At 44.3% G+C, this 13,058-nt stretch overlaps 1 protein-coding gene across 5 annotated transcripts in view; it reads right to left on the bottom strand.

Moving 5' to 3' along the window:
• Positions 1 to 13,058, bottom strand: part of LOC143344794 (uncharacterized) — a 98,223-nt gene that overhangs the window by 42,691 nt on the left and 42,474 nt on the right. For 2 of the 5 annotated variants that reach the window (XM_076771205.1, XM_076771201.1), the window contains exon 1: positions 7,370 to 8,119. The exons of the other annotated variants lie outside the window; for them this stretch is intronic. The gene's annotated coding sequence lies outside the window, so the exon portion shown is untranslated. Of the gene's footprint in view, positions 1 to 7,369; positions 8,120 to 13,058 lie in introns of those variants that run through there. 5 annotated transcript variants of the gene reach the window in all.

Genomic DNA, 13,058 nt, shown 5'->3' with positions numbered 1-13,058 from the left:
TTATTGCACTTGTTGCGAAAGCCAAATGTTATTTCGTCGACCAAGCGAATGGTAGCAAAATTGAGGGTACTGAACAAGAAATAGAACCAAATGGAATTAGTCTACGTATTAAAATATAAATTATAATTTTTTGATATCCCTTTCTAGAGTAAAAATTTGTCTATAATAAAATATATTTCTCTTCTTGCATAAAAATATTCCGAAGGTAGTCTTCGATTATCGCGAAGTTCACGCGACGCGCGTTAGAGCTATGCCGTACATAGTCCATAATTATTGAAACTCTTTAAACGGCCTTCTTTGCGAGTCGTATGAGGCTGTCACGAGGCCAGGGCAGAGAAAGGCTTCGTTTTAAACTCGACGACGAAGCACCTGGCTGGCTATAGCCGATAATGCTTATGCACGACTTGCTCCAACCACTTTGAACTTGGAGGGTCGTGTAAATCGCATGGAAAACGGGGTAGTAGGTCACTCGACGCTGCTAAGCTACATTCCACGATACACGTTAACGTATTCTTCCGAGAATTTCCCTCGATTTACCCGATCCACTTTTACTTTTACGCGGCGTCGTGTAAACTGCTGGATACTTTGACGCTGACACGCTTTGTCCGCGCTTACGCTATGTGTTCGTGTAAAATGGTTGCGTGGAAACCCGCTTTTAACCGTGAATTGACCGCCGCCCGTAAATATTCTATGTTTCGTTTCATAATAATGATCCCATTTACCGGTTTATAGCGCTTGTTATGCAAAAATCGACGTTCGTAACGAACTTCTAAACGCCGCCTCGTTGCTCTCGTACGAGCGACGTAAAAAATCAAATAAAATTAGCTCGAAATCAGCGCGAGTCTTTTTGAATATTTAAATAGACATTTTATCGGTCGATATTCAACAGGTAATTATTTATCATTCACGAAAACACGATGTTACATTTATTCAAATCGATTTCACTCGCAACACAAAGCAAGCACGTTTTGTAATTTGGATCGAGCACGCGACGAAGCGCGGCGATAAAACAAGGCGAAATTGTCAAAGCAAACATACCGAGTACGGATGTACGTGCGTACATGCACGTATATTCGTACACATCCCCATACGGTGGCGAGGGTTAAAATTACGCCCAACTACAGGGCAACTCGAGATTCGTTTGGCAACCCTGTCATTTTCTCGAGAGCTCTTAACGAGCCCGGGTCCCTTCCTCTTCATCGTGCCACCCTCGAAAAATGCAACCCCTCTTGACTGTCTCGATCCAAGGTGAAATAAAAGCTGTTACACTTGGTAACGAGCTTGAAACAAGCAATAACGTCACATGGAAATTTATTACGGTAAACACGAACCGGTCGTCCTTGGAATCTCGTTTTTCACTGTACTCGCGATCGCGTTACACCAGCCACGTCCGAAATAATTGCTGGGACATTTTCGTTTTTTTACTACGGCGATAGAACCCTCGATGGGGGCTAACGACGACTCTGAAAATCATCCACTCGAAGTTCAGGCTTGCAATTATCCGGTAACTTTGACTGGGATAAAGAATACAGACAATTTGATATTTAGTAAAATTGTACTGACAACATCTATTATTATTTAGAAGTGATTCGATTCCAATCTTGCACTTCGTTCAACCAGAGAAGATCGAACACAAAGTAAACGATGGGGTGTTCGCGATCGAGAAAACCGCGTAGATTCTAACTTTAGATCGAATTTATGCATCGAGAAGTTAGTTTCTTCGTTTCGTAATCGATTATACACAATGTTGGCGAGTCGACGAGTTCCATTTCACCCAGAAATTAATTTCGTTCGCGAATGTCTGAGAATAGGTCGACGAGAGACTGGAGATCTCGTGGAATACGGGTCTCTAGGAATCGATCGTCGCTGAGGCGAGCTCAGACGACGATTTTTGCCAACAATACGAACGGCCTATAAAACCACAGCAGATACCCCTCCGGTGCTTGGCTTCGTTATATTGGATTCTGCGAATCAATAAACCTCGCTTGCGTCACGACCATGCTGATCCTAATGCAACGCCGATGCAACGCGCGTTTAAACGCTCCTGCACGAAACAGGAGAATCTTCTTTACTTTTAAATTGCAAAACGTCGCGTTTAGGTCGGTGCTTTCGTCGCTTTTTCGAAGACTGAATATTCTTCGAGATAAATAAAAATTACACGCAAAGTTGACTCGCGATATCTACCAATTTTGCGATTACATTGCTCTGTTATATGTTACCGCGATGTTTGGCCATATTTATTTCCACGTTTTAATATTTTAAGTACGGCGAGACCTCGACTTGCACGGTCAACGTAATAGGTCTCCAGTTTAAAGTGGTTAGCGTCGACTAACGTTTGCTTAGTAAGCCTTTCGAGGGCCGACTGAAACAGTATGACTTGGAATTTTTGCATCGCTGTTTCCTTATACAGTATATGTAATACGCAATCTTTGGTGGAAAAATAAATTAAATAATTGTATACAATTCTTTAGATATCACAGAATTTTTCTATCGAATATTGCTTTTACTGGAATAAATCTAGCGTCTGTTACAGCTAGACTCGAGGTTCTTACGTTACTGGAACGTTAATGCAGGCTATTTGTACGAGGATCGATGAAAAGGTGACGGATAAATACGGCTAACTATTTTTATACTTGTTATTCCAGACTTTTGGGCAAATTTGCTTAGTCCACTTCACAAGAATAATGTACTCTCTCAATAACTCAAGAAAACAAAGAACAACCAAAGGTGTGCTTCGAGCGAATCCTGCGATCAAATATATCCAGAATTTAATTTAAATTTCACCAAAGACAATTTGTTACAAGCTTTAAGAATCGCGGAGCATTTGGTCACGACGAACCCGGAGGGAAGCGATATGTCAAACAATCGCAAGGTCACGGATGATGAATATTAAAAGGCGTTTCTGACGTACCAAATGCCAGTGCTTTCACTATTAACTCTACGGAAAGAAATGAATACGTAATCTCGTACCAATACGTTTGACAGATGTTTCCTTCCAGCGCTTTGCATCGATTATAATTGTAAATCGAGTGGGCATTTCCATTTTACAGAGTAGATTAAATACAACGCAAGAAGTTAGGAATGCATATAATAATCTTCGCGGAGGTCGGTTTATTTATTAAAATTTGACTTAAATCGTGATGAATCGTGAAATTAATCCACGATCAACGAAGAAATTGTTGCGATTCGAAATATTTGTTGCATATCAACAATATCTCGATCCCCGATTTATTCGAGGTAAAAAACTATCGCACAAGTATACTATGTAGATAAGTTTTACGAAGAGCAGAAAAATCAAGGTAAACCAGTCTCTCGTTCTCCCCGCGATACATTTGATACACTGTAGATAAAAATTAATCTTGCTAATTACGAAATAAATTCAGCGAGCAATTACGGTACAAAGCAAATAGAGAAAAGGCGTCTCGCGAGCGAAGAGTGCATCGAATTTGCAACGAGCGCGAGCGGAGCGGAAACAATGCAGGCGTATCGAGCGTGGCTCGCACTCGACTTTCAGCGTTATTCTTGGCCAGCCTCGGGCAATCGTGAAATTGATAGATCGCGCGGTGACGTGCGAAATAATCCTCGCGTTTCCGCGAACTTCGCGCTAACCCGTTCCTTCGACGTCGAAGAATCGCGCGCGTGGACGATTCGCGAATTAATAAACGGGGAAGGTAAGCCGCGACGCGACGCCAAAGCTTTCGTTTCAAAGGCATCGGCGAAACGCGTACCTCTGTTTTCTTGCCCGCTCGGCCGTTTGTTGTTCTTTGTTCGGTTTCCACAAACACGCGGGAATGCGGCGGATTAACGCGGGCGGACAGTTTCGGCCCACACGGTTTTAATTAACGTCCGTGGCCGCGACAAACGCGCGTCGGAACGCTGATAAGATATTTATTCCTCCCCGGGGGATGTTCGATCTCGATCACTCCGCGTACGTTCGTGTATAAACGCGGGAACGTTTTCATTAAAGTTTTCGTAACGTTGATAAAACAGTTTTACCAAATCGTGCGTAGAAGATAAACAGCGACGACGATCTGGGAAGATTCGTTTAACGAAGTCAACAAATTAAATTAGCGCCACGCTCGAGCGACGCAGATTTTTGATAACGGTATAAAGTAAGTCAATTAGCGATCGATCGAGCAACAATTCCTCCCCGGAATTTAATTACAACACGCTTTCGTCGGCAGAAGCATCATTTTTAATTTCTACTGTTTCTCTGCGTCGCTTTGTTCTGGACACGAGCACGCCATTATAACGGGAAGCAATTACTTTCACTCTATTTCACGGTTCTGTATTTTAATCTGTTTTCTCCTATATCCGCCACCCGCGATGGTAAACGTTACGACTATTATATTCGCAAGACATGGTTTCTAAATCGTTCTGAGCACGCATCGTGCGGCTTAGTTTCGCGCTAAAATGATTCGAACGCGTTGAAGAACGATAAATTAAAATATCAGGAATGTCTCTGAAGAATTAATTAGTTGTTTGTCGCTTGAAAAAACAATTCTCGAAGTAACCCTCGCGATAATCGCTTTCCGCGTTGCGCCGCGACGATAATGGAAAGGTGTCGCGCAATAATTAGCAAAGGACACTAATTACGACCAGGCGCGGAGTTCGCCGTTGAGTGCCGAGCACGATTGATTTTATACTCAACTAAAACCCCGGGTCCGTCGTCTACCCTCTCGCCCTGAACAACCCCTTTCCGCGGCTCCTTTTTTCCACGGTGACTACGTTTAATCTCGCTCTCGTCGCGGAGAAACGTCAAGGGGTGGAATTTATCGCTGTGACGAGTTCTCCGGGCCTTCAATGGACGCGCATTAATTTTCGGCAGGCGAGTAGACACGCGCGAAAAACGGCCGCCTCGTTAATTGCCGCGCTATTCCCCGCGTTTCCCGCCGATTCTGCTCGATGCAGTCGCGCCATTTATTTTTTTTTGGACACGGTTAAGCTTGCTGCAAGTCTATTCGAAAGAAATGTCTGTAGCCAATGGTTCGACTTGATTTTTCTATTACGGCAGAGGCTCGATTATTGCAGGATATCGAGGGCTCAAAATGCACGTTTGCACGAGCCTCGAAAGCTTTATTTACCAAGCTAGGTGTTCCAATTAAACCATGATTAATCCGCGCGACGAATGCTTAGAGTCGAATGTTTACGGCACGGTGGAAATAAGTTGCTGGTACACAGCGTCGAAAATCGATACATCGGGGAGGGTGTGGGTGGGATGGAGAGGAATCGACGATAATCCGATTTCGATGGCCTGCACGAGTTGGATAATTCGTTTGCCTCGTGCCACTCAATTCTGAGGAAGCGGGACGAATGAATACGCTCTTTCTCTATTTCTCTCTCTCTCTCTCTCTCTCCCTCTCCGGTAGTCACCGATGGAACTATTGAATTCCGTTTTTCCTTGACTCGCGTGACTCGAATCGCGAAAAAATTGAAACTGTAGAGAAAAAGACATTTACGAGCGGCGATGTTATCGTCGAGAACAATTTCATGTTTCAGACGGTACGGGGACGGGTTCGCTGATAAAACTGTTTGCTCTCAGTTGTTTGTGAATTGAGTTGCCTAGTAAAAATAGAGGCACACGCCGTGATGCTATAAACTTGCAAAGAAATAAAATTCTTCTTTCATCTAATTAGACGAAGGTCGATTAACCGACTCGCGTTTTTATTATTTAGCAGTGTTTTTGCGGGACACGAAAATCCGTTCGAATCGCGATTAGGTGGTCACGTTTCGAAGCAACTCAAGGGACGGAAATACTGTGTATTTAATGCAGACTGCTCAAAATCGGAGGATTACCTAATCAAATAACATCGTCGTTCGAGGGGAATATTGAACACCGTGAAATTGCTTTGCTCGATAAAATAATCAACGATGATGTTAACGGCTCTACAATCCTACCAGCGATAAATTTTAATGCCTCAAACGTATTCTTTCCTCTTCTTAACCCTTTTATTTTAATACGTTGCTAGAAATAATCGATGATCGACCTGCACAAATGATTTCGTTCTCGCGGTACGAGGTGTCAGACACTGTTTAAACTTTCAAACGTCTAAGCTGTTAGACGATTTGTAAACCGAGTAAAAATAGTACAAAGTACTTCCTATACCCTTGACATTTTGTCCATTTACCAGACTCGTGTTCGGAAACACGATCCTCTAAATATTATCGCGAATATTCTTTTCTCGACTACGTGTACCATGTTTCGAACAATTATGATAGTTTCCTGTTTCCGCTATTATTATCATTTTAGACAGTTTAAGCTAATTTATTTATTATTCGTACGTAATCGCTTCTTGCAGTTTACATATGTTAAATTTTTATCTGTTCGCTGATAAATATTTTATTCTGTATTTTGCGGACTGTTTATCTTCTGTTGGTTTGTTCGAAATGTCTATACAAACAGAGACGTTGCTCGTTTCCATTATTTATCCGTTATCTCGTCTAATTGTTCATCCGTTAAACGCGTGATAGCCGTTTCCGCGGTAAGAAAAGCTCGTTCCAGACGGTGTTGCGACCTTAACGTAATTTGTCATAATAGGCATGTTTATTTGATGTAACACAGAGAGGCTGAGTCACCGTGGTCGCTCCAGATCGCTCGACGGAGAGACGTCCTTGCGGGGAAAAGCGAAACGCATCGAGGAACGCGCATAGTTTCCGAATCGAGATTAAATCGTCGGCATTCATTCGCCGATTTAAAACGAGGCTGCATTCCGACTGTGCGAACCGTATCGATGAATCGACCGACACGACGCACTCCGAGTATTTCGCTACGACGCTTGCCAGTTACAGCGAAACCTCAATTTAAATATCGGTCTCGATCGATAATTGCACGCGTAAATACACCTCGAAGCTCCGTTTTATATCAACTTGTCAGCGACATAGTTGTTCCGCGCGCGTGAAAACTATCGCATTCTTCGACGAACGCGTCACATTTATAATTTGAAAATGCTAATGAAAATCAAATCAGGACAATAAATAGTAATTTACGATTGAGATATCAAGACTTTTGTATCTTGTGACGAATTCGGTTGTCTGCTCCATAAAACCACACGATTCACCTGTCTTTTCCTAATTTCAATCCCGTTTAAAAGAACAGCGTCTTCGACGTTTCGCGCGCGGCGAACCGATGCATCGAACCGTTCGATTCGATGGATCGCGCGCGGCATTGTTACGTCATGGACGTCAGTGCTCACGGGAACCGGTACGTATGTAGTTGGTCGGCACTTGGTCGCGTGACGCGTTACAGAATTCGTATCGCGATGCGTCGCGAGCATAAATTAGTTAGGAGGCGCGTGTGTACGCGACGAACCAGGCTAGATTCCGCGATCGAAGCAACTAGAGTGGCCTCGAGCCAAAGCTCGATACTCACGTGTGTCTCTGCAGCCGCCAGCGAACACTATTCTCGTCCCTCCAGCCGAGCACGAAAGCACGTTGTGACGTCAGTTGGAAGATCACTAGTTTCCTGAACAAACCCAGAGATATCCTTGTCTGCGGCGTATCCACAAACCTCCGTCCCACCAGGTGCGCCACTAAATTCTCCTCTTTTTCGCACTGTTTACCGACCGTTGGCTACCGGACGAGGAAAACAAGCTGTCACTCGCGCAAAACGATTCTCACTGTGATCGCGTTACGTCGAAATGGATTGCGTCGCCTCGGTTTCTCCCGTGTCTCCAAAACGCTCGTCGTTACGGTATAAAAGTAAAAAAAGAATTGGACGCGGGCGTCGACGAGAAAGGAAAACGACCAGCGGTTCTCGACTCTTCTGCTCCACCTGCCCCTCGTTGCACTCCGTTTCCCTGGGGTTTGCGACTGTCGTGTTGCTCGTTGCAACGACGGTCGCGATGTGTCGTGTCGATTCTTGAACGCGGCACTGCGAGGAAAGAACTCGTCGTTTGCGCGCGCGCGCGTATTAAAGCATACGAGTATACATGTATCGCGGTATATATCCCGTATACATATATACGCGTTTATGTATATATACACACACGCGCGTGCCCCTGCAACGTCCTTCGTTCGATGAGCGAGAACGTTTTATATTCCACGTAACGATTACGCGAAAATCTGCACGAACAGTCACTCGCGAGTGCCACTGCGCGACTGGAACGCGGGGAAACATGTGCGGGCTCTTACATACCAGTCTAGGCGAAGGGGAACGGCCAGAGTAGGGGAAGCAGAGAATCGAGTGGTGGGGGACGATCCCACTCCGTGCTCCGAGGTGGGGGTAATTGGCAAGGACGCGAGACCGCGACGTGTCACGAGCGCTCGACGTACTACTTTTTTATTTCCTCGCGCTTGCTTTCCACCGACGACACGTTGATAAGGGAAGCTATCGCGAGCCACTTCTCGCGGGCTCTGGGAACTTCTGGTCCGTGGAAAAAGTTGCACCGTTTCAACCACAACCAGCCACCCGAGACTGCAGTCGTCGCGAAGACACATTTTCCAGGGCTTGGATTTCTCGTAGGATTATTTTTAAATTTTTATTTGAAACTGACCTATAAAACACAGTACACAACGCGTATTTGTTTTTGCGCTCGATATTTCATTTCTTATTGCATACAATCCCGATACAACCTGGACATATTTTTATTGCTATCGCACATTTTTCTTTCCTTCTTTTTTACGATGGTTTCTTTACTGCCGCGACACGACTATTGTCAACTTTTCTATCGAGTCTGTTGTGCGAAAGAACGTTTTGTTATGTGACGCCTCCTCGATGTATTTAAAAATAAATCATCTATTTACCATTATTTCCTCCCCCAGGAGAGAGTCGTAGAAGCTAGTTCGGAACGACATTGTCGCCCATCAATTTTACCAGCAATATTTTTGTCCCGTTTTATACGTACTTTCACGATCCGTGCACCTGGCAAGGCGTCGAATAAACAGTAAAAATATAAACTCAACCTTGATTTACTTAAGCGCGAGTGCGAGCGGGCACCCGAACGTACCGGAAACTCGCTATCTAAAGACGATCGCGACAAATCGCAAGGCAGATTCGTATCGCGACTTCCGCGATGAGGTAAGACCGACGAGACGTAATCGCGATTATAAAGCGTCGGTCGTGTTTCAAGCACGAATTAATTTTTGTTTTCCATCTAACGGAAGGAAAGATTTTTGTCGGTCGTTGCAACGGGAACGAACAATAAATCGTTTTGTCGGATACGCGAGCCGTTTTTATAATTCAATATCCTCGGATGCGGGCAGCACGCCGGGAATTATTCGATCAGATTTTCATTTTCAAACGATTCCTCGCGTGTTTTCAGTTTATTCCGCGTCGGAGTATTTTGTTACTCGTTCACTCGAACGTTCGATTGATCATCGTTTTTTCCCCCCGTACTCGAGGATTCCAATGCATTTGTGGGTGCTCGAGTTACAAAATAATATCGTATGGTTTGTTACGTACAATACTCGAATATAGAAATATAAAATTATTTTTTAAAATGGTTTCTGTGCTACTACGTTTCGTAATCACCGACGCAATTAAGTGGCAGCGTCAGAGAGCATTGTTGAGAATCGTAACAATATTTACGCGAGTCGTTGCGTAATGGATCACGGTGCATACTGGCTCGAAAAAGTTGCATAAACTTGCAATAAAAATACAGCGATTACGTCGAATAATAATGAAAAAGGTAAGTGGAAATTTTAATGAAAAGAACGTGCCGTGGCGAATGGCATCGACGGATTATTACCCGGTCGTAATGTTTTACTTTTCCTGCTCGACTCAGATAAAAATACGGGAAGATTTTAATGAACAAACATATTTTCAACGCGAAAACAACGTTCTGTGTTTATATTCTGCGAAATAGATGGACTATTTTTAGGAGCGTGTTCTATTTACCTCCAAAGTGAAAACAGATCATTATGCACAGACGTAGAAACGCTTCCTGTTGTTCAACGCGATCGTTCTGAATATACGAACATTTTTAACAAACAACTTTATTAATATGCAAGTAGACGTTTCAAACGCTTCCCTTTCCTAGACGAGTAGAGCACGCCCTCAAAGTCTGGCCACCTATTATAACTACTCTCTGTGTTGAACTTCTGTCAAAGGGTTACACCGATACCGCGTTATATACCATGAGATAAACTATGTTTTAATTACTAGTTGAATCTAAATATAAATTTTATACGTATGGTGTTGAGAATTACCAACAAGAATGATTATGGTGGGACAACCGAGGGCTGTTGTTCGCGCGATTTTCATGACATAGAATTATATATTCAAAGTAGCTAGAAGAATAACTTAGAAGATGCATTTAAGAGGATTGAATATTCATTTCTATCAAATCTGAGAAACGGAAATTATTAAATTACAATCTATTCAACCAGAACAATCGACATCCACGTCTTGTAGAAACCGATTACGTGGCTCGAATCCGGTATAAAAATTCTTGCTGGGGGTTGGGAATTAATTGCGCGTTAAACTCGTGTCTATGTCGTTTTAAGATCCTCCCCCCTTGTTTGTTTTTCACGATATCGAGTAAAGTGTGTCAGGATCGTCCCCGATGGGAGGCACAGGGGTTCGAGCATGCGAAAAGTTCAGCAGGAAGGAAACATCATCCCGCGGGCGCGCACCCTTCATCCCTTCGGCGTCGTCACTCTTCCTTTCACGCGTACCTTTTAAAGGTCCCATGGAAAGCAGCACGTGCACGGTAAATAAAGACCAGGGCGCATCCCGATGGCCATTCACTCGCGTCTGCAGCGCGTTTAACGACTCTGGGTTGGCCATCGTGACCGTTATCTGCGGTTCCTGGAATCTTGTACCGTTTCTTACCCTCCAGCCTGTCGCCCCTCGCTCGAAACCTTTGCTCTTTCTACTTCGTCCCCGCCCTTTGTACCAGTGGTCCATTGAATTCGGTTTAGTTTCTTTCGTCATTGATCGTCCCTTCCCTCTTATCAGTTTTATCTCCTCCGGCCTTATTTCCACCCCCTCAGACGCTGTTGACTCTTCTTTCCGGCGGTATTTGCACGCCCCTGTCCCTCGTTCACCACTCCTCGATACAACTCAGTTTTTATTTGCAACCACTCGCCGTGTTTGCCCTTCCATCCGCGCGCCTAACGCGTCTTCGAGTTGCTTCTCGCTTTCGTTTTCGAAGGGTTCGAAGCGACCACCAATTTCTCTCGTTGCTCAGAGCTTCCTGTTCTATATTCGACGTTGGAACAACTATCGCGTATCGTATTTTAACCCCTTGACGAACGATTTTTTCATACTAGGAACGATCATGGAAAATAATAGATTTGTTTTACGAATACCTCGTCTATGCAAAAATGTGTTGGTGTTAATATATAAGACTCGATGAATAGTGAGTAGCCTCATGATTGTAACGAGTCAGACTCGAGATTGTACTGACAAAGGGTTAAACGTTCCTTGGTTTTTCCTCCGTAGACGTACCATTTTTCACTAGTTAAGTATAACATTTTCCCGCAGCTGGCTCCTCGTCGGCCTCTCCCTTCCGGTTTCCTCGCGGCTCCTCGCGAGTTCGCGCTCTCTCGCTCGGTTTTCCTTTCCTTTGTTGCATCAGTAAACAGGTTAGCCAATTTTTCTGGCGCAGGAAGCAGGAACGTGAGAGAAGCACTGGAATAAGAATGTGCTCCGTGGCGAGGGGGTGCGGGATGGCTATCTTTCACGCACACACGACCGTGGCGCGCGCGTACGTGGCGCGCATATTGTTCGAGCAGGTTTTTCGACCGAGATTAAGAGCGAGCACGTACACCTCGGGACTCTGTATACGAGTCCGGCTAAGTATGCCAAGGATTACCGGTATGAACTTTTACGTACAGCCTACGAATGCAATAATCCGATAATGCGCGCTCGCGAGCAGGAAACGGCGAGCGCGTTTCAGCGACACTCGCCGCGACAGATTAATGAGAATAGTTCGAAAGTCGTTGTTATCGGACAGAAACGGACGGAAGCTCGCTAGCAGATAGGATATAACGATCGAAGCAATCGGGGGATCCTGCGTCCAGACGATTCGATCTGCTAGAAACACCGACTGGCCCGCTCGAGGGCTCCGCGACACGAACATCCATTTTCTAACTGTTAAAACTTCTCCAGTCGAACGAGAATACTTTCGCGTGGTTTAGACTATTAAAAATTATTTGTTTCTCAGCCTGAGAACTAATCGTAACTATGATTTCTATGACAATCTGTAAGAATAAGTGAAAATTAGGCAGAAGGCTGTACAATCTGTCGTTTGAGATTGAAAGTTGAGAAACGAAGTAACAATGGCGCACTGTCGGTTGTTTCTGACGTAATAAAACAGGAAGAACGGTACTTCCGCGTAATTACGATTACAGCAAAGAAGTTATCGATCGCGAGTCGCGCGTGTCCGTCTACGCGAAATTTATGCGCGTTCCGGAACGCCGATAAATCGCGACTTGATTAACAGCCGCTGATAACCAGGTCTGATAATCGTGTTTGTCCTTTACAGAAGGCGCCGCGGCTCCGTCGTTTCTATTTTCCCGAGCGTCGGTGCTTCGTGGTCACGGCCAACCGACTGAAAACACTTGTATTAGTACTCGGTCTCGCTCGACCGTCGTTATTTTGCGTAACGAGCCGAACCGTTCCTCCGTCTACGTTTTACGAGCGGCCTCGCGGCACGTGCGGGGGCGAAATTCAACGTCGAGATATCGCGAAATTTCACGAAGAATAGTACAGAGTATTCTGCCACCCCTGGGAAAAATTTTAATAAGAGATTCTAAAATTTTTTAATTTTGTCGAAAAATTTCATACCTCGAACTTATTTCTCGAAAGCGCGTAGGATTTCGAGGGTATGTCTATTCACAAAAAATGATCTTAATTGACCCCCGCAACTAAAAATAATTTTTTATGGGTATAAGGTTTTTAACAAAGCCTCAATCAACAAATTGGTATTCTTGATTTTCGACTTACTTTGGCCTCTAGAATCTACGATTAAAATTTTTCCCGGAGGTGGCCGAACACCCTGTATAGTTCCTCCTGATTTCCTCGCTTGTTTCGTTTGGCGTTATCCGAATTACTTATGCAGGGTGTTCCAGTAATCGTAATACAACCTGAAAGCGGGTTGGTTCGTGCGGGAACA

The sequence above is a fragment of the Colletes latitarsis genome, chromosome 8, assembly GCF_051014445.1.
Source record: "Colletes latitarsis isolate SP2378_abdomen chromosome 8, iyColLati1, whole genome shotgun sequence".
Lineage (NCBI taxonomy): Eukaryota > Metazoa > Arthropoda > Insecta > Hymenoptera > Colletidae > Colletes > Colletes latitarsis.
The sequence above is the reverse complement of the archived record's forward strand: the minus strand, read 5'-3'. Positions and strand labels throughout refer to the sequence as shown.